General features: G+C 37.2%; 1 protein-coding gene and 1 pseudogene across 9 annotated transcripts in view; one reads left to right on the top strand and one right to left on the bottom strand.

The window, feature by feature from the left end:
- The window catches only part of ADGRV1 (adhesion G protein-coupled receptor V1), a 606,362-nt gene that overhangs the window by 472,692 nt on the left and 109,109 nt on the right, over nucleotides 1-24,561 (top strand). The gene's annotated exons all lie outside the window — the stretch shown is intronic.
- Nucleotides 31-538, bottom strand: LOC129144060 (lysosomal enzyme trafficking factor-like; annotated as a pseudogene).

The following is a 24,561-nucleotide window of genomic DNA, read 5'->3' as shown; positions in this document are numbered from 1 at the left end:
TGTAATCAAAGGAAAAAACGTCGACTGATTTTATATGTTAATCAGTTGTAGTCTGCTGATCTGATTAGAAACCTTGACAAATGCCTGGTGGCGATTGCAAATAACTGCCAATCATATAGGGATGATACAGTAGCTCAGTGTTTTGGGATCAGCTCTTGTACACAAGTAAAAGAACAGAAACATCTGTAAGTAAGGTATTAGAAAAATAATTGTCCACAACCAAAAAGGCAAGAAGAGTAATCGAGATTTCCAGGAGTGTGTCCATGTGGTTCCTTCAAGGGGCTCCTCAGGTTGCTGTTGAATGTGTTCCAAGGCCAGCCTGTTGTAAGTCTCATTGATTTCAAACATAGTAAAATGCTGCTGCACTTGCTAACAGATACAATCCCACTCCAATCTATCTCATCCGCTGACGGAAGTTCATCATTCTCCATGCTCTGTGCAATGGTCCTGAAAACCTTCCTGTTCCCATGGCCAGCATTAAAGAGTCACTCAACTCTGAATAATCTGGTGGCTTTGGCATTTCAGAGAAAGCCACCATAAAGTAAATCCCCTGGGTCACCAGGCTGGGAGAAAGGTCTGGAGCACCAGCTACTAGTGATTAAGAACCTTGTGACTGTGGCAGGTCACACCCCACTCCTGAGAGTTCTTTTTAGAAAATAGTTTATAATCTAAGTATTCAAATATGTTAGCATAAGATGAGTCATATTATTTTCTGATACCTGAGGTTATGTCTCATTGTTTTTGTGCCTTCCTTCTTCTCATGATCAATAATGCCAAAGATTGTTAGTATCTTTTCAAAGAATTAGCTCTTTAAACACTTATATTTCATTTATGTGATCAATAAATTTTATTAACTGCTATATACCAGACTGTTCTAACTAATTGGGTTTCTTTTTAAAAAGTAAAGAGTAAACTAATCCTAGATCTCTGCGCTTGCGGATTTTATGAGGCAGAGATAAGTTGTTCAAAAAAGAAAAAATAATTAATTATGTGATATATTAACAAGATAATAAATGCTATGAAAAAATAAAGCAGAGTGAGGAGAATCAGAAGTGCCACATGTTGGGAGCAGCATGCGGGCTGCAATTTTAAAGAAGGTGGGCAGAAATATTATTGAGAAGATGAGATTTGAGCAAAGATTTAAGGGAGGCAGGAAAGTTAGCCATGTGAGCATCCCGGAAGTAATATTCCTGGTGGAGGGAACAGCCAGTGCAAAGGCCCTAAGGCGGGAGCAAGCTGGGCATGTCTGGGGATTGCAAAGAGGCCAGTGTGGCTCCAATAGAGTGAATGAGAGGGAGAAGAGAGAAGTCAAAATAGATAAGGATAATGAGTCTGAGTTTAAGAAGGCTGTGGGAGGAATGACATAATCTGATTTATAGTTTTAAATATAAACGGAAGCAGAGTAGAAAAGTTATGATGCTATTGTGATGTAAAGGCAAAAAATGATAGGCGTTTGGATTAAGGTGGTAACAACTGACATGTAATGGTGAATTTAGAGTCGTCTATCTCTGCTACCTTCATTTGTCTTTATTTCACCAATATTGGCTTATATCATTAGTATTGTCTTCCTACTTTCTATAGTTGAGTCATTAACCACCTTGTCTTCTCTGTTTTGTTCTGCTAATTATAATTATATATATATTTTACTAAGTCTCTTAATTATATAATTTATTCTTTCTTTGCCTTACTAAGTTTTTGTTTTTCTCAACTTAATCTGTCAGTTTCTGAAAGAAACAAAATCTCCCATTATGGTTTTGGATTTGTAAATGTTACTTTATATTAGTGTTTGAATTATATATTTTGAGGCTGTTTTCTCTTAGTTGCATATAGATCCACATTGTTATATCTTCCAGGGGAAATCATTTTTTGAACCTTTTTAAATCTCTATGAATGTTTTAAAGACTTACTTTGTATATGATTTCCTATTAGTATTAGTACCCCAGCTTTCTGTTCTGCTGTGGCATTTCCTGGCCATTTACTTCAGACTTCAAGCGTCATTCGTTATTTTAGGTAAATCTTATATAGCACAGATCTGGATTTGTTTATATCAAATCTAGAGCCCTGTTAGTTAGTGGGTTTTATACATTTACAGTTATTTTGATTGCTAATAAACTTTGAGTTATTTCTACTATCTTTGTGTTTTCTATGAACTGAGCTTTTTGTTAACTTCCTTTTTTACTTTCCTTCCATTGATGTGATTAAACACTCCACTTTTTGTTTACTAATTTGTATGGTTTTTAAAATACATATACTTAAAAACATTTTAAGTTAATAATGTCTTTAACTTGTTCTTGAATGATACAAGGACCTTTATTTCCTTGTGTGGCTTATAATTTTTTTATTATAAGCATGGCTAGAGTTTTCTATAGGAATTCCTTGTGCCCTTTGACGGGGTCCTACATGATTTAAAGATTCCAGACCAGTTTTATGTTACTTTCTCAGCTTCATGTTCCTGATCTCTGTGAATAGTGTGAATTTGGATGTCACATGTACATGGGACAAGGTTTGCAGTTCAAGTTTCTGACTGGTAACTATTTGCCAGTCTCCCAGGGCAGTGAGCAAAGATTTTTCTGATTCCCTGTTCATGATTTTGGAAGCCATTCATGGCTCCTAGGTCTCTGCATGTAATTCAGTCCTGGCAATGTGCAAACAGGGCCCTGACACCTCCTCACAGGCATTAAACCTTGCCCTTCCCAGTTCTGATTCTCTGTGAGCCGCAGGACTTCAGTCCTATTACCCAGTGTGACATTTTGTTGTGGCTTTATTTTTGGCACATGAGGATTTATGATTCCAAATTTTGAGTTACACTATAAATTCCAAATTGTATTATTCTTATTTATTTTTTAAGCAGTTTATTTGTTTTGAGCAGGGATGGGGGATTCTTACACATCAGTACTGTCAACCATATTGACTTGAAGTTCATCTTTCACATTTTTACATTTAACAGATATTCAAATCTTAGGGATTTTTTATATTCTGAATACTGCATTATTCAGAGACATTGTTCATTTAACTTTTCTTTTTCTCTTATTTAAAGTCACCAAATATTTTGATTTCTTTATGTAAGAGAAATGAAGCATGCAGAAATTCCTAACCAACTACAGTTTTGTGATAACCTGATTTTTTCTATAGATACTAAATTTTAAAAAATTTAAAGTTTGTATTTAATGTGATTGCTTTCTGTCCTCCAAATCTTCCAAAATATAGCTGGAAGACCAAATCTAGTATAGGCGGGGAGGTTACCTAAGCATTTTGCTGAGGCTTGTGAAAACCAGCTATGGTTAGTCTAAGTACAAATGCATTACATTTAATTTTAATAAGGTTTGGTTTACAAACTTTAAGCAGGTTAAAGTCTACATAACACAGAACTCATGGAAAAATCTGCCTCACTGGTTAGACTGAACAAAGTTTCCTTAAAATTTGAAGAGAGATTCAAGAAGGGTAATGTGTCATGGTAGATTATTAACATTAATAATTCTGTTTTATTTTAGAAAAGAATGTGTTTTTAGAAGTTTTATTCTTAAGTACTACATCCTCCTAAAGTCATCCTTCCATATAAATGTTTTGAGAGCTTGGCCTAATTCCTTATCACAAGAAAGTCAGGGCGTACAGTGTCCTCACCAGTATCTCCATGGAAACTTGTGCTTCGAATTTCTGCTTTCCCTGTATTATCTCTCTCCACTCTTGATTCTAGCTTCTTTCAGGTGTTTTCTTCTCTCTGTCTCTTATCCACACAGACATGAAGGACAGACTCCTTTTGTTTTTTTGCATCCTGCCAAATTCTAAAAGTACAAGTCAGAGTGACAAGCAGACAAAACAGCATAATGGGTGTTTTGGTGGACATCCTTTTTATCCCCCTGTTATGTTGCCAAGGCTGGAGTGCAGCAGCATGATCATAGCGCACTGCAGCCTCAAACTCCCAGGTGCAAGCGGTCCTCCCCCTTCAGCCTTCCCAGTAGATAGGACTACAGGCATGCTAATTTTGTTATTTTTTTGTAGAGACAGGGTCTCACTCTTTTGACCAGGCTATTCTCCAACTCCTGGCCTCAAGCAATCCTCCCAAAGTACTGGGATTTCAGATGTGAGCCGCTGCATCCAGACTAACATCCTTATTTTTAAAGCTTCCTCTGTCATCTGTAACACAGGGACTTTTGCAATGGCTCTGTTTCTCCTTCCAGCCCTATCCTTCTTCCACCATCCAGCCTGCCACCATATGTTGTATGCCATCAACCCTTTTTTATGTCCTTAATTCTCACTGCTTCCCTCTTGAGCTGCCTCTGGAAAGAAACCAAATTTTCCTCACTTTCTGTTGAAAAGCAAATCCATCTTCCCTTGGTGTCACCTTGTCTTTGTCTTGAGGCCCATTCACTTACTTCCCAATGGACTATTAAGGAGTTTTGCTGAACAAATTATTTCCCCAAGAAGAATTCTGTTTATAAGATTTTAAGATAATATTTTCCTCTTCCCCAATATATTTTTTAGAATGATTTTACAACTCTTTGCTTAACCCCAATTTTCTGAAATGCTTTGATATTACTAACTTAGGTTTTATTAGATAATGAAAATTTCAAGAATGTAATTCTTGTGAATGGCAAACTATTAGTTTATATTTATAGTATTTACTAGGCTAATTTAGTTAGAGCAAAAGGAATCTAAAAATATCTTGAATTGAGAAACCAATGTAGCTTGGATATGAATGATATAGATGAAATCATGTATCTGCCTGCCTAGTTTCAAATCTTCCTCTATCACTTACTAGCTGCTGTGACCTTAGACAAGTTATTTAACCCCTCTGTTCTTTGGTTTCCTCATCTATAACATCGAATAATAATAATAACAATAATAATCTCTACCTCATATGGATGCTGTAAGTAATAAATGAGTGTGTGTGTGTGTATATATATATATATATATATATATATATATATATATATATATCTTACAACAATGCCTAGCACCTGGTAGGCACTATATACATGTGTCAGCTAAGATTTCCTTACTTACACACAGAATCTCAAGAACAAAAATATGAGATAAAGGAAGCTTGACAGATGAGGGTTTTAGATTAAGTATTGTAGATATGTGATGTTAAAAATATACTTAATGAAGAAATCATTATGTTTAAATGTATTCTAATATACACTAAATGAATTCACAATATACTTCACATAAGGAGGTAAGGCATGTATCCTTAAACAGCTCTTGGTATGTTTTTCTGGCTCCTTAGAAAATCTGGTAACAGTAACTTAACTCATTTCAAGAGCTATGTTAAAGCTGGGTATGGTGGTTCACACCTGTAATCCCAACACTTTGGAAGGTTGAGGCAGGAGGATTGCTTGAAGCCAGAAGTTCTAGACCAACCTGGGCAACAAAGCAAGAGCCTGGTGGGCGGATCACTAGGTCAGGAGATCAAGACCATCCTGGCTAACACGGTGAAACCCCGTCTCTACTAAAAATACAAAAAAAAATTAGCCGGGCCTGGTGGCGGGCACCTGTAGTCCCAGCTACTCGGGAGGCTGAGGCAGGAGAATGGCGTGAACCCGGGAGGCGGAGCTTGCAGTGAGCTGAGATCGCGCCACTGCACTCTAGCCTGGGCGACAAAGCGAGACTCCGTCTTAAAAAAAAAAAAAAAAAAAAAAAAAAAAAAAAACGGCCAGGCCTGCGGGTGAGCGCCTGTAGTCCTAGTTGCTAGAGAGGCTGAGGCAGGATCACTTGAGCCCAGGAGTTGGAGTCTGAAGTGACCTATGATTGTTCAACTGCACTCAAACATGGACGACAGAGCGAGACCCTGTCTCAAAAAATATATATATTATTAATTGTTTTTAAAAGGAACTATGTTAAAGTAGTGATTACCCAGGGGATTCACAATGCCCGTGAAGCACATTCTTATACCTCAGATTAAGAATCCCTGGCTTAAGAGTTTCTGGCAGGAAATTAAATGCAAGAAAATAAAAATAAAATATTTTTAAATGTTAAAGATTATACAACTTAGATGACCTTTTTGTTGCCAGGGACTCTGATGGATCTGAAATGCTACCCTACTTGCTAGCTAATAAGTTAGCCTGCCACAGTTTCATGGATACTGACAGATATGAACATTCTGGGTCAGAGACAAAGCAATTTTATCATTCATGGCATAGCAAGCAGCACTGCTCCATGTTCGTATCAGTTCTCCTTGCCCCAAAGACCCAGGCAGGCAACACAAAGGAGCCCAGGTGATTGCTGTGCATGCAGTGGACTTGCATCACAGCTGAGGATATCCAAGTTTAGGAAAGCCCAATCTTTTATAACAGGTACAAGCAAACATGCCTTATCTTTTCAGTAGAAGGACACGTCTTTTTTGTACTAGACAGTAAGCAAATCTGCTCTCTGCTGTAGAGGAAAGCAACTGTGTCTATCCTCCAAAGTGGATCATATATTCTTAAAAAAAATAGTCCAGAATGAAAGCTGTCAGTGCCTTTGCTTGCAAGCCATGTAGAAACAAAGAAAAAGAGTTGTCTTCCAATGTTTGTCCCATCAAGTCAGGAAGGGAAAATATTATCATATATTAGTTAGGAGAGGGGGGATAAAGTTAGTTATGTGGATGGAAAGATAACTAATAATCTCTTCACTGTAATCAGGAATAAGAAAAGAACAAGATATATGTAATGTTTGCCTTCAAGGAGCTAACAGTCTGGTGATAGTGACAGGCTTTAAACAGATAAGCCATAAAAAGATTATTTGCAATTTAGATAAGTTTCACCAGAAGAAATGAAGATTTATGAAATTATATATTCAAGGGACTTGATCTAGTTTATGATATCAAAAAAGTGTCCCTGAGGAAGTAACATTTGAAAACAAGGCCTAACAGACAGAGTAAAGTTGAGCATCTCTAATCCTAAAACCCAAACACTACAAAATCCAAAGCTTTTTGACCTCCAACATGACATCACAAGTGGAAAATTCCACACTTGACCTCATGTGATAGGCCACAGTCAAAATGCAGTCAAACTTTGTTTCATGCACACAATTATTAAAATTATTGTCCAAAAATTATTGTATGTGTATAAGGTATACATGAAACATAAATGAATTTTGTGCTTAGACTTAGGTTCCATCCCTATGATATCTCATTATATGTATGCAGATATTCCAAAATCTGAAAAAAATCCAAGATCTAAAACATTTTGGGTCCCAAGCATTTCAGATACTTCACCTGTGGTAGGAATTGTCAGGTGAAGAGTAGGGAAGACAATATTCTGGGTAGAAGGAAGACCCTATTGAATGAAGGAACCCTGTATTATTAGAGAAACTACAAGAAAGCGAGGATTACTAGAGCAGTGTAAGATAAGCAGGAGCCAGACTGGGTTTTGGACTTGATTCTGATGGCAATGCAAAGGCAGTGAAGGGTTAAGAAAGAGAATCACCTCATTATATTAGCATTTTAAAATGCCCCTCCATTGTTGTATGAGGGATTTGTTGTAGGGGAAGGGTGAGTGCAGACCTTAGAGTTAAGAGCTTGTTGCTACAAGCCCAGCAAGAGGTGATAGTGCTCTGGCTACAGACAGTGGCAGTGTAGATGAAGAGAAATGAATGGATTCAAAAAATATGTTTATAAAGTGTAGTTGTCAGACCTGGGTGATTGATTTCATCTAGAGGGAGAAAAAGAAGGTCGTGGATGATTCTCAGATTTCTGGCATGGGCAACTGTGCAGGCAGAGTGCCTAGAAAGAATTAACTAGCCTCTTGGGGATTTATCTCATAAATTCACTTCTATTTCAGTGACAGCAAGCATCTTAAATATATACACACAGGGAACCTGATTCTCTCCAGAGCCCTAAGAACTAACTTTGGTACAGATAAAAGATGAGCTGTAGGGAATTGAGATGTCACACTCACCTCAATATACAGGTAGTTTTTACTTGAATTCATTGAAGAAAGAATACCATTGTGCTATCAGTTGGTTAAAAATTGCACCTCAGATTTTCCTACCAGTATGATCCCTTTTAAGCTGTATAATTTACACTGGGGTGTGATGCCATCATTAATGCTCCCCATGTTGATTCTAATGAGGAGTATGTCCTTTTCTCATTCTGAGAAAAGTATGCTCTTACTACCCACAGATATTCTGAATATATAGTTGATATTCAACCATATCAAATATTGAACCTGGTGCTTCCAATATGTAAGTTATTCCTTAGGATTAAGAAACTACTGAAAGCATTTCCTTGGAGTATTTAAAATGCAGCTGACAAAAATCCAACTCAAGCTAGCATAAGAAAATGTGTAGCTCATATAAGTAAAAACTTTCAGATCAGGGTAGGACTCAGGCAGCCATAGATACCCAAGATGTTTTCACACTGTTGTCCTGCTCCATGACTTCCTTTCTGGAGTCCTTTGTTACCTTCGTTATCGGTTAGGCTTTCTTCATGAAGTACAAAAGGAAGTCACTGGTAGCTCCAGGCCTACACGGTCCATCTGATTTCCCAGTGGAAAAGTGTCTTGCTTCCTGACCATGAAAACAGGGAAGACTGTTTGAGTCATGTATTCACCTCTGAACCAAAGCTCTGATTGTCCAAGTTGGGTCACTTGCTTGCCTTGGCCAGGCTAACTGGAATCATATTTGGTTCTGGTTCTAATCTGTTCTCCACAAGAAGAGGGGATTTTATCCCAGAACATGGGGAAATAAAGATGGATGGGCATGCAAACAAACAAATAATAAATGTCCACTTCCGATAAGTAAATTGGGAAAGAGCTGAAACATCACAGAATGATTTCAGTACAGGCCAGTGTAGAATTGCAGACGTGGAAGGTTAAAACAAGGTACATTGATATAAGATGAAGAAAAGATAATGATGCAGTAATACACATTAAAAGATGGAAGGACTGTAGTATGTTTCCTGTGAATCAGCAGGTGTCAAGTTTTGAAAACAAAGATGTGCAAGGATGAATAAAAAGTATGTCTAGAATATGGGAGTGGTGGTTTAATTTGGCTATTTTACTACTCTTAAATTAGATCTTTGTATCTGAGGTGGAACTCCTCAGCTAAAGAAAAATGAAAACAATTGGAAAGAGCCAGAAGAGACCTATGAAGATGAGTAATGGGTAGAAAATAAAATTTAAAAATCAATAAATATATATGTAGTGTTTTGTCCATGCAAAATAAAGCCCTTTGAGGAGGATAAAATATAGAAAATTATTGTAATAGCAAAAGAGAAATATAATGCTTTTACATATATGGTTTCAATTCAGAAAAAAATGCAGCTATTTTTCTCTTTGCATCCATACTCAAAATAAAACAGAATAAAAGAAGTTCAAGCAGGTGCACGAAATATTTATATTAGAGATAAATATTTTTAACTTGGAATTAATAACTGTTAGAATGAATTTCAAGCCTTCTCTGAGATCTTTTAAAATAGAGTTCCTTCTCATATGTTTGGGCTGTGGGGCACTGTACTGCTCAAAGGTAAAGTGACCAGTTAGACGACTATATGCTTCATGAGGACAGGAATCCTGTGTTGGGTGAATTCACATCTGATAGGCTGGAGCATAATGGTCTCTAAAATATTTGCTAAGTATGTGTTGATGTTAATTTGCATTTCGCTTAGTTGTTAATTATCTATGTTTGGAATCTGCTTTATGGATCTGCTTAACAAATATTACGTTTATATTAGGTGGTATCATCATACATACATGGCATCATACATAGACTGCCAACTTTCTAGCTGCTGTGTTTTCAGTGAATAGAAGCTAGATGTGCTAAGTAAAAGATGATGACAACAAGATACTGATAGAATTTCCAGTTATCTGCAATTTTGGATCATCTGATCCATTATCTCCATCTATTATCAACTAAGCATTCATTTCAAGAGTAATTATGGAAGATGAGGTTTGTTAATATTATAAGTTATACTGAATACAAAGGACAACGGTCATAACACCTTTATGAATAGACTCAATATTGCATCCAGGTCATTATGGAATTGAGCAATAGAATTTAGGTTCAGTAAAGAAACTTAAGGACCATCTTCTACCCAATCTTCTCTTCTTCTCTAGTTATCTCATTATTTAAGTGATGATGTGATTGAAACCTAACTATGTTAAGAGACTTGCCCAATTACACTGTTGGTGGGAGTGTAAATTAGTTCAACCATTGTGGAAGACAGTGTGGCAATTCCTCAAGGATCTAGAACTAGAAATACCATTTGACCCAGCAATCCCATTATTGGGTATATACCTAAAGGATTATAAATCATTCTACTATAAAGACACATGCACACATATGTTTATTGCAGCACTATTCACAATAGCAAAGACTTGGAACCAACCCAAATGTCCATCAGTGATAGACTGGATAAAGAAATGTGGCACATATACACCATGGAATACTATGCAGCCATAAAAAAGGATGAGTTCATGTCCTTTGCAGGGACATGGATGAAGCTGGAAACTATCATTCTCAGCAAACTAATACAGGAACAGAAAACCAAACACCACATGTTCTCACTCATAAGTGGGAGTTGAACAATGAGAACACATGGACACAGGGAGGGGAACATCACACACTGGGGCCCATCGAGGGGTGGGGAGCTAGGGGAGGGATAGCATTAGGAGAAATACCTAATGTAAATGACGGGTTGATGGGTGCAGCAAACCACCATGGCACCTGTATACCTATGTAACAAAACTGCAGGTTCTGCACATGTACCCCAGAACCTAAAGTATAATTAAAAAAAAAAAAAAGAGGAGAGAGAGACTTGCGCAATTTGAAATAACCTCTTTATGGCAGAAACTGAACCAAAACCTACTTGAAAGAATTTCAATTTCCTGAAGCTAGATGAGAGTTTTCCAAGGCCTAGCTTAACATCAATATTAATTTCAATTGGTCAATATAATCTCTACCTTCATATCATCTTGAGACTCAATTGGTTGGCCATTTTCATGATGCTTTAAGAACAAACTCAACACAGACATTAAACACATGCATATGATGTTAGTTTTTCCTTATCTATATTTAAGGAAAGTATTATATTTGAGGAGAACTTAGGGGATGTGGCTAAAATTAGCCCTCCACTAGGAAGTATTTTTGAGTGTGAAGAAATGTGGAAGTTATTTAACTGTTTTACAGATGTTTTAAACTTGAGGCTCTTAGTTTTATTGATTTACTGTGATCTAATTACTCTAATCCATTCACCACTGACCAAGGAAGTCATAGTGATTCAGTTCAAAGATCTCCCCAAGCCCTGCCTGAACTTCTCTGAAATCAGTAGAGTAGTTAATACATGATGAAAAGATTGTGGTTTGCTACAGAAAATTATCTTTATCTTAAATAATAAAAGCAATCAAGGTGTCATAATGGTGGGAGTCACCAGCAATGGTAATGAATTAAAATAAATATCCAGTACAGTTGATATATTAAAAACAACAGCTTTCTTACAGCCACCAAGTAAACTGTTTTATATCATTTACAGCTAGGCCAGAGTTGTCCCTTGGACATAAGGAGACATGCCTACCTTGGATGTTCAAACAAATGTTATATTGCCTAAGCGGGATATGTTCAGGGTTTTAGCCAATCACATTGCAGACAGCTATCTTTAAATATTAAAGGTTATTTCAAATTGCACAAGTCTCTCTCTTTTTTTTTTATTATACTTTAAGTTCTGGGATACATGTGCACAACCTGCAGGTTTGTTACATAGGTGTACACGTGCCGTGGTGGTTTGCTGCACCCATCAAATTAACCATCAGTATAATTTAATCTGAATTGAATTTCAGTATTAGAAAATAGAGCAGCCTTTTAAAAATAATGCCCTCCACATTAGCAAACAACCTCTGTCCTGTTTCCTTTATGCAGTTATAAAATTATGGATGTCAGGGTTTTAACAAACTTGTGCTTGTAGACCCATAAATGGGAGGCACCCTAGAAAGCAGCCTCCATGACAGTTTCACATGTGATTCAGAGTGCTGAAAGGGTTCACTGTTTGGCTTCAACTCTTTATTGAGATCCTTAAAACTTACTTTCTGGGTGTTTTTTTTCTCCTTCACAAGAGAACAAACAAGCTATAGTTCGAGCCAGTAGTAACCCCAAGCATTTTTATTAATGTTTGCTCAGCAACAGTCTGAGCTTTGTATGGTTGCTTTATCCCCAGTTCACTGTGTATCAGCAATTTCCTGTTCACCATCTGGGAAAGTCAGATGTAACTCTTATGAGGAGAGGCACCAACGTTTCCTCTGTACTTCATTATTTCAGATGTAATCAAAGGAGTAAATCTACAGTGTGTTCTTGGCTGTAATACAGTGGAGTTGTCCATTGTCTGGATACAAATCCATTTGTGTTCATCTTCTAAAGGAAACTCTTTTCCAGATACAGTTCTGTTAAATACTATATCAATACTTAATGCTTAAGGTTTGTCAGGTTCAAGCTGATAAACCCTACTTTAAAAAAACCTAATATTCTTATATCTTGATGGTGATACTCTTCGGGGCTCTAGAGGTTCTTGCTACCACTTTTGTAAGGAGACATTGCTCAGTGCCCAGCCCCAGCAGCCTTTTTGTTCAGAGAAGCAGTGTGCACAGTGGTTAGAGCACAGACTCGGGAGCCAGACCAATGCTTGGGTTCAAACTCTGGTTCTGCCTCCCCCTAGAATTTAACCTTGAGAAGTTAAATAAGCTCTCTGTGCCTCAGTTCCTCCATTTATAAAATGGGGATTATAATTCTAGTAATTACCTCTTAGGATTATTGTGAGGATTAAATAAGTTATTCTAAGTGATTACTGAAAAGAGTGCTTAGCACTTAGTGGGCAATACTTAAAGGTTAGATATTTGTATAGCTGCTCTTATCTCAAGGCTTTGCATTTGCTGTCTCTTCTATCTAGGATGTTCTTTCAGACTCCACATGGTATGCCCTCTCCAAATGTCACTCCTCAAATAGGCCTTTCCTGGTCATCTTTTTCACTGTTCCTATTTGCTGCTTTATTTTTTTTAAAACCTTGACCACCATCCAATATTATATTTTATATTTATTTTATATTTTGAACTCCCTGTTTCTTCAAAAAGAAAGTAATCTGAGTGAGGTCTTTTGTATAAGACTGTATACTTGGAGTCTAGAACAGTGTCTGGAATGTATATAGGAGATACTCAACAAATATTTGGAGAATGAATGAAGAAATTATTATAGAAAGATATTTATATTAGAATGCATTTCTGTAGATGCATGAATTTCTCTATCAGAACTCTCCAGAGCACAAAATAATCACAATTACTACAAGATAAATTAGATCTTGGTTTAGTCTGTGCTTGCACTGAATTGAACACTAAGCTCATATGAAACACTTAAGATTGTCTGCAGTGATTCACAACATAAGCCTGATATTTTAGTTTGACTTCTCAAAGTCAGTTATATTTTCAGTATAAATGAAGTAAAACATACACTTGAAACTGAAAAAAATAGTACAAGTTTAAAGATTTAAGACAGTTCTCTACACACAAAAATGATAATACTTTCTATCACTGGTCAAGAAAAAGTCACTTTTTAAAGTAGTAATCACTTGTGTGCATTTTTTTCAGTATTGCTATTAAAAGAACTTTCTCATTTTCAATTTTGAATCATTCAACAATGAGTTGTTAGAGCTGTTGCCTTACTTTACCACATACCACAGGGTAAAATAGCCAAAGGTTGTTTAAGTGGGTTAAGTAAAAATGGAGAATGTCAGTAAAATGGAAGACCTCCTAACCCACACCAGAATTGCACTTGCTTTGATACTGTTATTTCAATAATGTCAAACAAAAATGAATTGACTTTGCCTTTTGAAGTTTTATTTAGGTACACGCTGTCAGTACTTTAAAGATAAAAGAATAAATGTTTCTTCTTTCTTGAACCCTTGTTATGTACCAGTATGCTTAGCATTGAGTTGGATACAAAAATGCATAAAGTTCTGTTCTTGAAAAGTTTATAGTCTGTTTAGAGCAACAAGACAAAAAACCTGTAAGAAATCAGTATATATCAGTAAATCATTAGTTTCTAAAGAAATTCAGATGTAGGAAGATTATTGTGGGTGGTTGAGAACACAAGAAGAGAGTGATGCTTTGCCAAGCATTAAAGGATGAAAAGCATTTTATTAGGTAATTTGGAAGGAGAAGAGAACATTCCATCATGAAACACAGCCTGAGCAAAGATAAAAATGAGCAAATTATACCAGACATTCAAAAAGAAGAATTGGCACCATTACTGTTGACACTATTCCACAAGACAGAGAAAGAGGGAATCCTCCCTAAATCATTCTATGAAGCCAGTGTCACCCTGATACCAAGACCAGGAAAGGACATAACCAAAAAAGAAAACTACGGACCAATATCCCTGATGAACATACATGCAAAAATCCTCAACAAAATACTGGCTAACGGAATCCAACAACATATCAAAAATATAATCCACCATGATCAAGTAGGTTTCATACCAGGGATGCAGGGATGGTTTAACATATGCAAGTCAATAAATGTGATATGCCACATAAGCAGAATTAAAAACAAAAATCACATGATCCCCTCAACAGATGCAGAAAAAGCATTTGACAAAATCCAGCATTCCTTTATGATTAAAACTCTCAGCAAAATTGGCATACAAGGGACATACCTCAAGGTAATAAAAGCCATCTATGACAAACCCACAGCCAACATAACACTGAATGGGGAAAAGTTGAGAACTGGAATAAGACAAGGACGCCCACTCTCACTACTTTTCTTCAACTTAGTACTGGAAGTCCTAGCCAGAGCAATCAGACAAGAGAAAGAAATAAGGGCATCCAAATCAGTAAAGAGGAGGTCAAACTGTTGCTGTTTACTGATTATATGATTGTTTACCTAGAAAACCCTAAAGACTCCTCCAGAAAGTTTCTAGAACCGATAAAAGAATTCAGCAAAGTTTCTGGATACAAAATTAATGTACACAAATCAGTAGCTCTTCTATACACCAACAGCGACCAAGCTGAGAATCAAGTCAAGAACTCAACACCTCTTATAATAGCTGCAAAAAAATAAAATAAAAACTTAGGAATACACTAAGTAGGTGAAAGACCTCTAGAAGGAAAACTACAAAACACTGCTGAAAGAAATTATAGACAACACAAACAAATGGAAACGCATCCCATGCTCATGGATGGGTAGAATAAATATTGTGAAAATGACCATACTGCCAAAAGCAATCTATAAATTCACCACAATTCCCAACAAAATATCATCATCATTCTTCACAGAACTAGAAAAAACAATCCTAAAATTCATATGGAATCAAAAAAGAGACTGCAGAGCCAAAGCAAGACTAAGCAAAAAGAACAAATCTGGAGGCATCACATTACCTGATTTCAAGCTATGATATAAGGCCATTGTCACCAAAACAGCATGATACTGGTATAAAAATAGGCACATAGACCAATGGAACAGAATAGAGAACCTAGAAATAAAGTCAAATACAGCCAACTGATCTGTGACAAAGCAAGCAAAAACATAAAGTGAGGAAATATACCCTATTCAACAAATGGTGCTGGGATAATTGGCAAGTCACATGTAGGAGGATGAAACAGGATCCTCATCTCTCACCTTATATAGAAATAAACTCAAGATGGGTTAAGGACTTAAATGTAAGATTTGAAACTATAAAAATTCTAGAAGATAACTAACGTTGGAAAACCCCTTCTACACATTGGCTCAGGCAAGGATTTCATGACCAAGAACCAAAAGCAAATGCAGTAAGAACAAAGATGAACAGCTGGGACTTAATTAAACTAAAGAGCTTTTGCATGGCAGAAGGAACAATCAGTGGAGTAAACAGACATCCCACAGAGTGGGAGAAAATCTTCACCATCTATACATCTCACCAAGGACTAATATCCAAAATCTACAACAAATTCAAACAAATTAGCAAGAAAAGACAAACAATCCCATCCAAAAGTGGGCTAAGGACATGAATAGACAATTCTCAAAAGAAGATATACAAGTGGCCAACAAACATACGAAAAAATGCTCAGCATCACTAATGATCTGGGAAATGCAAACCAAAACCACAATGCAATACCACCTTACTCCTAGAAGAATGGCCATGATCAAAAAGTCAAAAAATAATAGATACTGGCGTGGATGCAGTGAACAGGAACACTTCTAAACTACTGGTGGGAATGTAAACTAGTACAACCACTATAAAAAACAATGTGGTGACTATTGTAGAATAAAATAGTACTGATCTGGGAGTTCAAAGATCTGAATTTGAGCTCTAGTTGCCACGCCTAGTAACTGTGAACAAATTTCTTAGTCAAACAGTTCCCTTATTGTTATAAAAAAGATAATATCCTTTATTTTTCCATAATTTTCCTCTTTACATGTATGTTTTAGTCAGAGTTCTCTAGAGGGAGGGACAGAACTGTGAGGATAGATGTGTGTATAAAGAGAAGTTTGTTAAGGAGTATTAACTCACATGTTCACAAGATGAGGTCCCACAATAGGCTGTATGCAAGCTGAGGAGCAACGAAGCCAGTCCAAGTCCCAAAGCTGAAGAACTTGGAGTCTGATGTTCGAAGATAGGAAGCATCCAGCATGGGAGAAAGATGTAGGCTCGGAGGCTAAGCCAGTCTCATCTTTCCATGTTCTTCTGCCTGCTTTTATTCTGGCTATGCTGGCAGCTGATTAGATTGTGCCCACCCAGATGAAGGTTAGGGTCTGCCTTTCCCAGTCCACTGACTCAAATGTTGATCTCCTTTGGCAACACCCTCACAGACACACCCAAGAACAATACTTTGATCCTTCAAACAAGTTGACACTCAGTATTAACCATCACAGTGTGACTAATGTGTTAGGATTCATGAGGTCTAATCATAAAGTGATACTATTTTGTCACTGGTTGTTTCTTTGTAATTTATTCAATGAAAGAAGTCTTCTGCCACTGAATAAAACCTTAGAAAACTTCTTGAAACCTCTAATAATTCTTTGGAAATAGAAAGCCTTGTGATTACTGTAAATCACAAAGATAGTCTTGACGCAATTATTTAAAAATCTAGTCCCATGGGATTGTCAAAGTAGCTAACTTTATTTAGTTAAAACTACTATCCTTCCAACAGCAAGGACTTACTAAGGCATAAAGTTTATGGATAGGGAAGAGCGTGTGGTTTAACCTCTTTTTCCCTGCCTCTTTACACTTCTGCTAATTAATCTTTATTTCTGTCTCTTCTGGGTTGGAACATGGGGAGGAAGAATATGGAAGAGAGGCAGGAAAATACTGGCACATTTATTTGATTGGTACTGTCATAAGTTGGCTGCCATCCTCTGGACAGTTGCTTATGATTTGCACAATCTCTAGCAACTCAGTACCTTCTGCCTGTCTCTACTGAGGCCTAATGGCCCTTCCGGAAGGTTCTATCAGACAAGAACTAGGATCATATTATTCTAGCTCTCTCTTGTGCAATGTACCAGATAAATCTGTGCAACACTTTGGCCCAATAAACTTTAGAAGTGCAAGTTTACCCAACCTAACCACCTCTTTTTCTAGCCTGCTGCTAGAGTAGCAAGCCAGCCTCTCTCTCACACTGGAGATTTTCCAAAGAGGGTCAAAACCAGAACTCTTCATCCCTTCCCCTCAGCTCCAGGGGACACACAGTTACTTCTACATAGCACAATTGTAGGTATCTTGTTCTCTCTTTTTGCTATACAAGTGCATGCCAAAAAAATAAATAAATAAAACTAATCCTTTCCTTTTCTAAACTTTCTTTCTCTCTTTCTGACTGTTTAATGCCTTTGACATGTAACGATATCTAGCCTGTTCTCAGCCACGTAGTTTCACAAGTTGCTGTGATGCTTTCTGTCTTCCAGCTTACTTCGATACCTGATGCCTTAGGTTCTTGATCAAAACTTCCAGTTTAACAGCAAGATCTATCAATTTTTGTAAAGTGACTTAAATAAATGAAAGTCGCAAAAAAGATACAGCTTTTTTGCATCTTCAGTAGTTAGGCAACACTAACAGAAGTTTATTTGACTCTAGTTACTTTGCCTACAATTCCATTAAGCCACCTGTAGATGGGTGATGGTGACCAGATTATAACCAATTTATCTAAAAACCCAGGCCTATTGGTGTGACTTTCATATTGCAGCCTATATTTATCGTGCATTCTGCTTTTCCTTAAAAAAAAAAAAAAACAAGACCACTGAACTGAACCAATTGATAATTATCCATGTTAACAAAATGTATCTTAAAAAGTGATATGGTTTAAAGATTTAAGAATAATTTCTAGGTAAACTAGTAAACCTTTCTCCTTTACCCTAGAGTTTATGTGACACAGCACTGGTTTATTCTCATAAAGCTTGTGTTTGTTTATGGATTTGTCACTGGTTTATCCCCATAAATTCACATGTTTGTTTATGGATTTGTCAGGCCAACTCTCTGTTTAAATGCATTGTCTGATGATCCAGGATGTCTACTTCATTCTTTTGAAATAGTTAAGTCTAGGCTCAGTGGACCTTACAGTTAGGATAACAGCAGATTATTTCAGCATTTTAAAAAAAAGTCTTAAAACTTTCCATATGGTGATCTACTTGGAACAAGTTAGCCCATTTGGAATAAATGATTAAATACTTAACTAAATACACGAATTTTACACTAAATGGCCATACCTGGACACTTGTTGCCCTTTATATTAATTCAAAATCAAGACAAATATTATCACTCAATGTAATTCTGGATAGCTTGTGTTTAGGCAAACACTGGGATTTAAGGGATGACTATAACCAAATGAAATGAATTTTCATAAGAAAAATGGCAATCTCAGACAAATATAAAGCTCAGATAACCAGTGTATCTTGATTATTTTTGAAGGGGGAGTGCTTTAGATGAAAGAAACAAACTGGTTGTAAGCGAGAATGACAATACAGTGCTACGGGTTCCACAGGGCCAACTTTAGGGCTTGAGCATCCTTAGATTTTGGTATCTGCAGGAGGCCCTGGAATCAATGCACCACAAATACTGAGGGACAACTGTATGTGAGGTTTGGAAACACCTCATAAAAATTTACAGACTTATCAGTTATCTAATGCAACTGTTCCTCTGACATGAGTCATGTGCGGGCCTGCCAGGGAGAATTCCAGATGCCCTCCTCCAGATCCTGCTGGTAAAGAATTAGAAAAATAATTAGCTATACCAATCTGGGTACTTGTGCTGACACTAAGGGTGTACATTTTTTGGAAATAAAGCATTAGGACTCTTTTCCAGTTGGATAAGGTATTCCTTGGTGGTATCTTGACATTTGAGGACTAGCATTAATTTGCTTGAAACAACAGCATGTTAATAAGAACACTGCAATATTAATTCAGTATATCTTTTCCCGTTGTTCTGAAAGAGACATCAGCGGTCTAGCTCCCTGATTTGGTAGTAGGAAATCTCAAATCTCAGTTTGGCTTCTAAATAGTGTACTTTGTGCCTCTGACCCTTTCATATAAAATTAACAATTCTCAGCACTTCACAATGTCCTTATCCTATTTTATTTTTCCATCATGGCATTGTTGATATCATTATCAATATCAGGTATAGTATGTATTTATTTGTATGCATTTTCATATTTTCTGTATTTCAGGTATCTGTGTTGGATTCTGGCTTGGGTTTAAAAGACAGTTTTTTGTTTTTTAAAAAAGTCTTTCTAATAACTTAGCTCTGAACAAGGTTAGACTAAAAAGAATTTGGGAGGCTGAGGTAGGAGGATTGCTTGAACCCAGGAGTTCAAGACCACCCTTGGCAACATAGAGAGACCCTGGCTCTACAAAATAAATTAAAAATTAGCCAGGCATGGTGGTGTGTGCCTGTGGTCCCAGGTACTCAGGAGCTGAGGTGGGAGGATTGCTTGAGCCCAGAAGGTTGAGGCTGCAGTGAGACGCAATTGTACTGCTGCATTCCAGCCTGGGTGATGGAGTGAGACCCTGTCTTGAAAAATAAAATTAAATATTTCAAAAGGATCCAGACAAAGTGATATCCACTAGAATGTAAGCTCCAGGAGGGCAAGGGCTTTTTGCAGCTGCGGTTGTTCACTGCTCTAACCCTGGAGCCTCGAACATTTTCTGACCTATAGACAATGCTCAATAGTCAGGAAGGAATGGAGATTAAAATTAATGCTTGTCTTATGGATTTCTTGTGAAGATTAAACTAAAGATTGCATATAAACTTAGCACAACATGAGATACAGAATCCAAAAACCCTAAAAGGCTCCTTATGGCACCCAGACTTTTAAATGTATGAATTTCATCCCATAAACTGAAGATACTGATTATATGCATGTTTTAAATATATTCAACTTCTAAATATTATACAGGAAGTCCCTGATTCACAATAATTCAACTAAACAGTTTTCCAACTTTAGAATGATACAAAAGCAATATATATTCAGTAGAAACTGTACTTTGAGTACCCATACAATCATTCTTTCACTTTCAGTATAGTATTTAATAAATTACATGAGATATAAAACACTTTATTATTAAATACGCTTGTGTTAGATTACTTTGTTCAACTGTAGGCTAACGTAAGTTTTCTGAGCATATTTAACGTAGGCTAGGCTAAGCTATAATGTTCAGTAGGTTAGGGGTATTAAATGCATTTTGACTTAGGATTTTTTTTTTTTTTTGAGGAAGAGTCTCACTCTGTCGCCCAGGCTGGAGTGCAGTGGCGCGATCTTGGCTCACTGCAAGCACCGCCTACCGGGTTCATGCCATTCTCCTGCCTCAGCCTCCCGAGTAGCTGGAACCACAGGTGCCCGCCACCATGCCTAGCTAATTTTTTTGTATTTTTAGTAGAGATGGGGTTTCACGACGTTAGCCAGGATGGTCTTGATCTACTTAGGATATTTTTGACTTAAAATGGGGTTACATCCCAATGAGCATCTATATTTGGCATCCTTGTTTATGTAAGTGGACTTTTTTACAATGATGAGAACCTCACTCTGATATCATTAACAATTCACCTTATGTTTGCTATATAAAAACTTCTTTCATATAAAAGGTGGAAGAATATCCTGTTTACGATATTCATTTTAGCTAACCATAGACTGAAGACCACTTGTGACTTTATTTGATCTGTATTTTGGCACTATTTATTTAATAATTATTGGCCGGGCGCGGTGGCTCACGCCTGTAATCCCAGCACTTTGGGAGGCCGAGGCGGGCGGATCACGAGGTCAGGAGATCGAGACCATCCTGGCTAACACGGTGAAACCCCGTCTCTACTAAAAATACAAAAAATTAGCCGGGCGTGGTAGCGGGCGCCTGTAGTCCCAGCTACTCGGGAGGCTGAGGCAGGAGAATGGCGTGAACCCGGGAGGCGGAGCTTGCAGTGAGCCGAGATCGCGCCACTGCACTCCAGCCTGGGCGACAGAGCGAGACTCCGTCTCAAAAAAAAAAAAAATAATAATAAATAAAAATTAAAAAAAATAATTATTACAGCCAAAACTAGAGAACAAACTTATTGGTTTTTCTTTTTTAAAATTAATCTCCTTTTCTTTTTCTTTTCAATAGTTAATCTAGAGGCAGTGCTCCACTTTGAACTTTAAGCAAATATAAGCCTTAACATTAGGGTCTCTGCAGTGAGTTTTTATAAGGATTGAAGAAAGGGAGCTATAAGAAATAAGACATCAAATCTTAGGTTGTGTGATAGCCTGATACCTTCCATGTTTTCTTGAACATTTCTTCTAAAAAAAAAAAAAGTGTATTTTAGAATCTAACTTTCCAAAATTGCTTTGTAGTAGCATTTACTGAATGGATTGTAGTGTTTTGTTAATAGCACTGTTTTGTTGATAGCACTGAAAAAAATGAAAACCTCTGCATATTTCTTTTTTTTTTTTTTGACAGAATTTTGCTCTGTCACCCAGGCTGGAGTGCAGTGGCACAGTGATCTCAGCTCACTGCAGCCTCCACCTCCCGGGCTCAAATGATTATCGTGCCTCAGCCTCCCGAGTAGCTGGTATTACAGGCCCCCACCACCACGCCTGGCTAATTTTTGGATTTTTAGTAGAGACAGGTCTCACCACCTTGGTCAGGCTGGTCTCGAATTCCTGACCTCAGGTGATCCACCCGCCTTGGCCTCCCAAAGTGCTGGGATTACAAGTGTGAGCCACCACGCCCAGCCTAGACCTAGCATTTTAAGTATCCTGAGGCTTGTTAAAGATGTCTATGTCACAGTCCAGTTGTAGTTTAAGAGAAACTTTTCTGTATCAATAAAGGGCAAATTTAGATTTAAAAAGACAGGGAATAAACAGTATCAAAGGCCTCTCCTCCCCCCAGAAACATGCTTCTTTAGTATTCTTCAGTTTGCTGATCTACTCAATATTAATGCTTTCTTCAGCTGTTAAGTTTTGATTCATTACAGGCTAATAAAGGAAAGTGGAATTTTTCAGGGCATGGTGAATTATTTTACCTCTACTACACTTCCTAAGGCCCCTCCACTCAGCTTTGATCTTATGGTTCATTCCTTGTCATTTTCATTGGGTTGAAGGGACCTCCAAAGGGAACATTGGTTTAATCACTGCTTCCTTCCTAATGTAGCTCTGATTGCTAAACTGTCTGGGGTTCTTTTGAAATCCTTATATTACAGCTCTCTTGGGCTTTCCTCTGCAATCACCCTTCACACAGTCTTTATTGGAGGGGTTACAAAATGATATATGTCACTCAGTCTCTCTAGGCCCTTTTTCTAAAATTAGTAAAATGCACAGTCCTTGTATCTTTGGACCCTCAAGCCTTTATTTTAATTCTATGTGTTTATTAATTGTGGTCCCTACCCCTCAGAATCAGAGCACATATACAAATCCTTGACCTTGAAAGTTTTATGGCCCCAGAGAAACAAAGATTAATCATAATTGTTATCTTCCTGAAAATCTCAAGCCCTGCTTCCCTTTTTAAGTGCACAGATGATTCCTGAACCAACAGGAAACAAAGTTGAGAAATTTTTGAGCGTTTCTTTTCTTTGCCATTGTCCAGAAAGAGAATATAGTTCTCCCAAGACTATCCAATTCATTTTCATATTGTTAAAGTAACAAATGTCCTTCTTGATTCTAATCTCATCTCGTTCTTGGCAAATAAGATTTCACTGTCTTAACTTCCCTGTACATAATAATTCACTCCTTTCCTTGCGCTCCAGCCACACTCCAGGTGGTTTTGCTATCACATTTAAAACACTGTCTAAACTACTGCATAGTGTGAGCCTCTTTTCCATACCAAACTCTGATCTCCAGCTCAGGAAGCATGTCTTATTCATCACTGTATGTCCAGAGCATAGCAAATAGAATGCACATAGTTACTGCTTAATAAATGCATATACAATCAATGAATAATGAATAGCAGTCATGTAGAAGTCAGTAGTGGGTTTTCCGTTAATATAAGATCAAGAATTTTGTCCATTATATGGCACAATAGCCCTGCTGCTTTCATACTGAAAGTTGTGCTTCATTTCAACTACTCTGTGTGTGTTTGTGTGTGTGTGTGTGTGTGAGAGAGAGAGAGAGAGAGAGACAAAGACTCTGAAACAGCTGCTAAAGAGAGCAAACTGGGATGAATGTATAACCCATTATTAGCAGATAGCATTTTGATACCCCACTCCTAGTTCAATCCTAGTTTATTTTTTTTTGCTTCATTTCTCTCATTTTTAATTTTTTTATGTTGAGCAACTTTATAAGCAACTTAAAACCTTTTTTAGGAACATCAGTTAATCTTTTGTATTTTGTAGAAATAATAAAGAAGCATAAAAAAGATCTAGTCCCTCTTTGCTGAAGAGGAAAGTATGGGGAAAAAAATCATGAGGATGCTATTTACTGCTGCCTGGATATTGAAGTAACATGTTAGGAGCCTGTCTTAGTCCATTTGGGATACTATAACAAAATACCATAGACCAGGTAGCATGTAAATAATAGACACTTATTTCTCTTGGTTCTGGAGGCTGGGAAGTTCAATATCAAGGCACTGGCAGAAGGATCCCATGTTGGTTTATAGACAGCCATCTTTTTGCTATAACCTCCCTTGGCAGGAAGGCAAGGGCCTGTCTTGGGCTTCTTTTATAAGAGTGCTAATCCCATTCATGAGGGCTCTGCTCTCATGACCTAATCACTCCCCCAAAGCCCTTCCTCCTAATACCATCACATTGGGGGTTAGGATTTCAACATGTAAATTTTGGGAAGATACAAACATTCAAACCACTGCAGAACCTTTAATAGAACTGCCTCATCTTCAAAGTCACAGTAGAGGAGGCCACTGAGATTGAGTGTGCTTCCCCACCCATCAAAACAGCAACCATAAAGAACACATCCCTGAATAGGTAAGTAATCTACATCCCAACATGAAGGCTTAATTACCATTTCCCCTTTCTGTGATTTTAAACGTAGGATTTACTGTAGACAATTTTGAGTTACCTTGACAGAACTGAATAAACATTTAAACACGTATTATAAAAAGGTTGTAAGTTTTTCTTGCTTTCAAATGACTGAGCACCAACCCAGAGCCTTCACATTTAACTCACTGCTATGAGTGCTCTAAAGGAAATGTTTGCTCTTCTGAGAAATGGTATTAGACACTGGAT

Source organism: Pan troglodytes, chromosome 4 (assembly GCF_028858775.2).
Source record: "Pan troglodytes isolate AG18354 chromosome 4, NHGRI_mPanTro3-v2.0_pri, whole genome shotgun sequence".
In the NCBI taxonomy this organism is placed as follows: domain Eukaryota; kingdom Metazoa; phylum Chordata; class Mammalia; order Primates; family Hominidae; genus Pan; species Pan troglodytes.
This window is presented reverse-complemented; position numbering and strand designations above follow the sequence as displayed.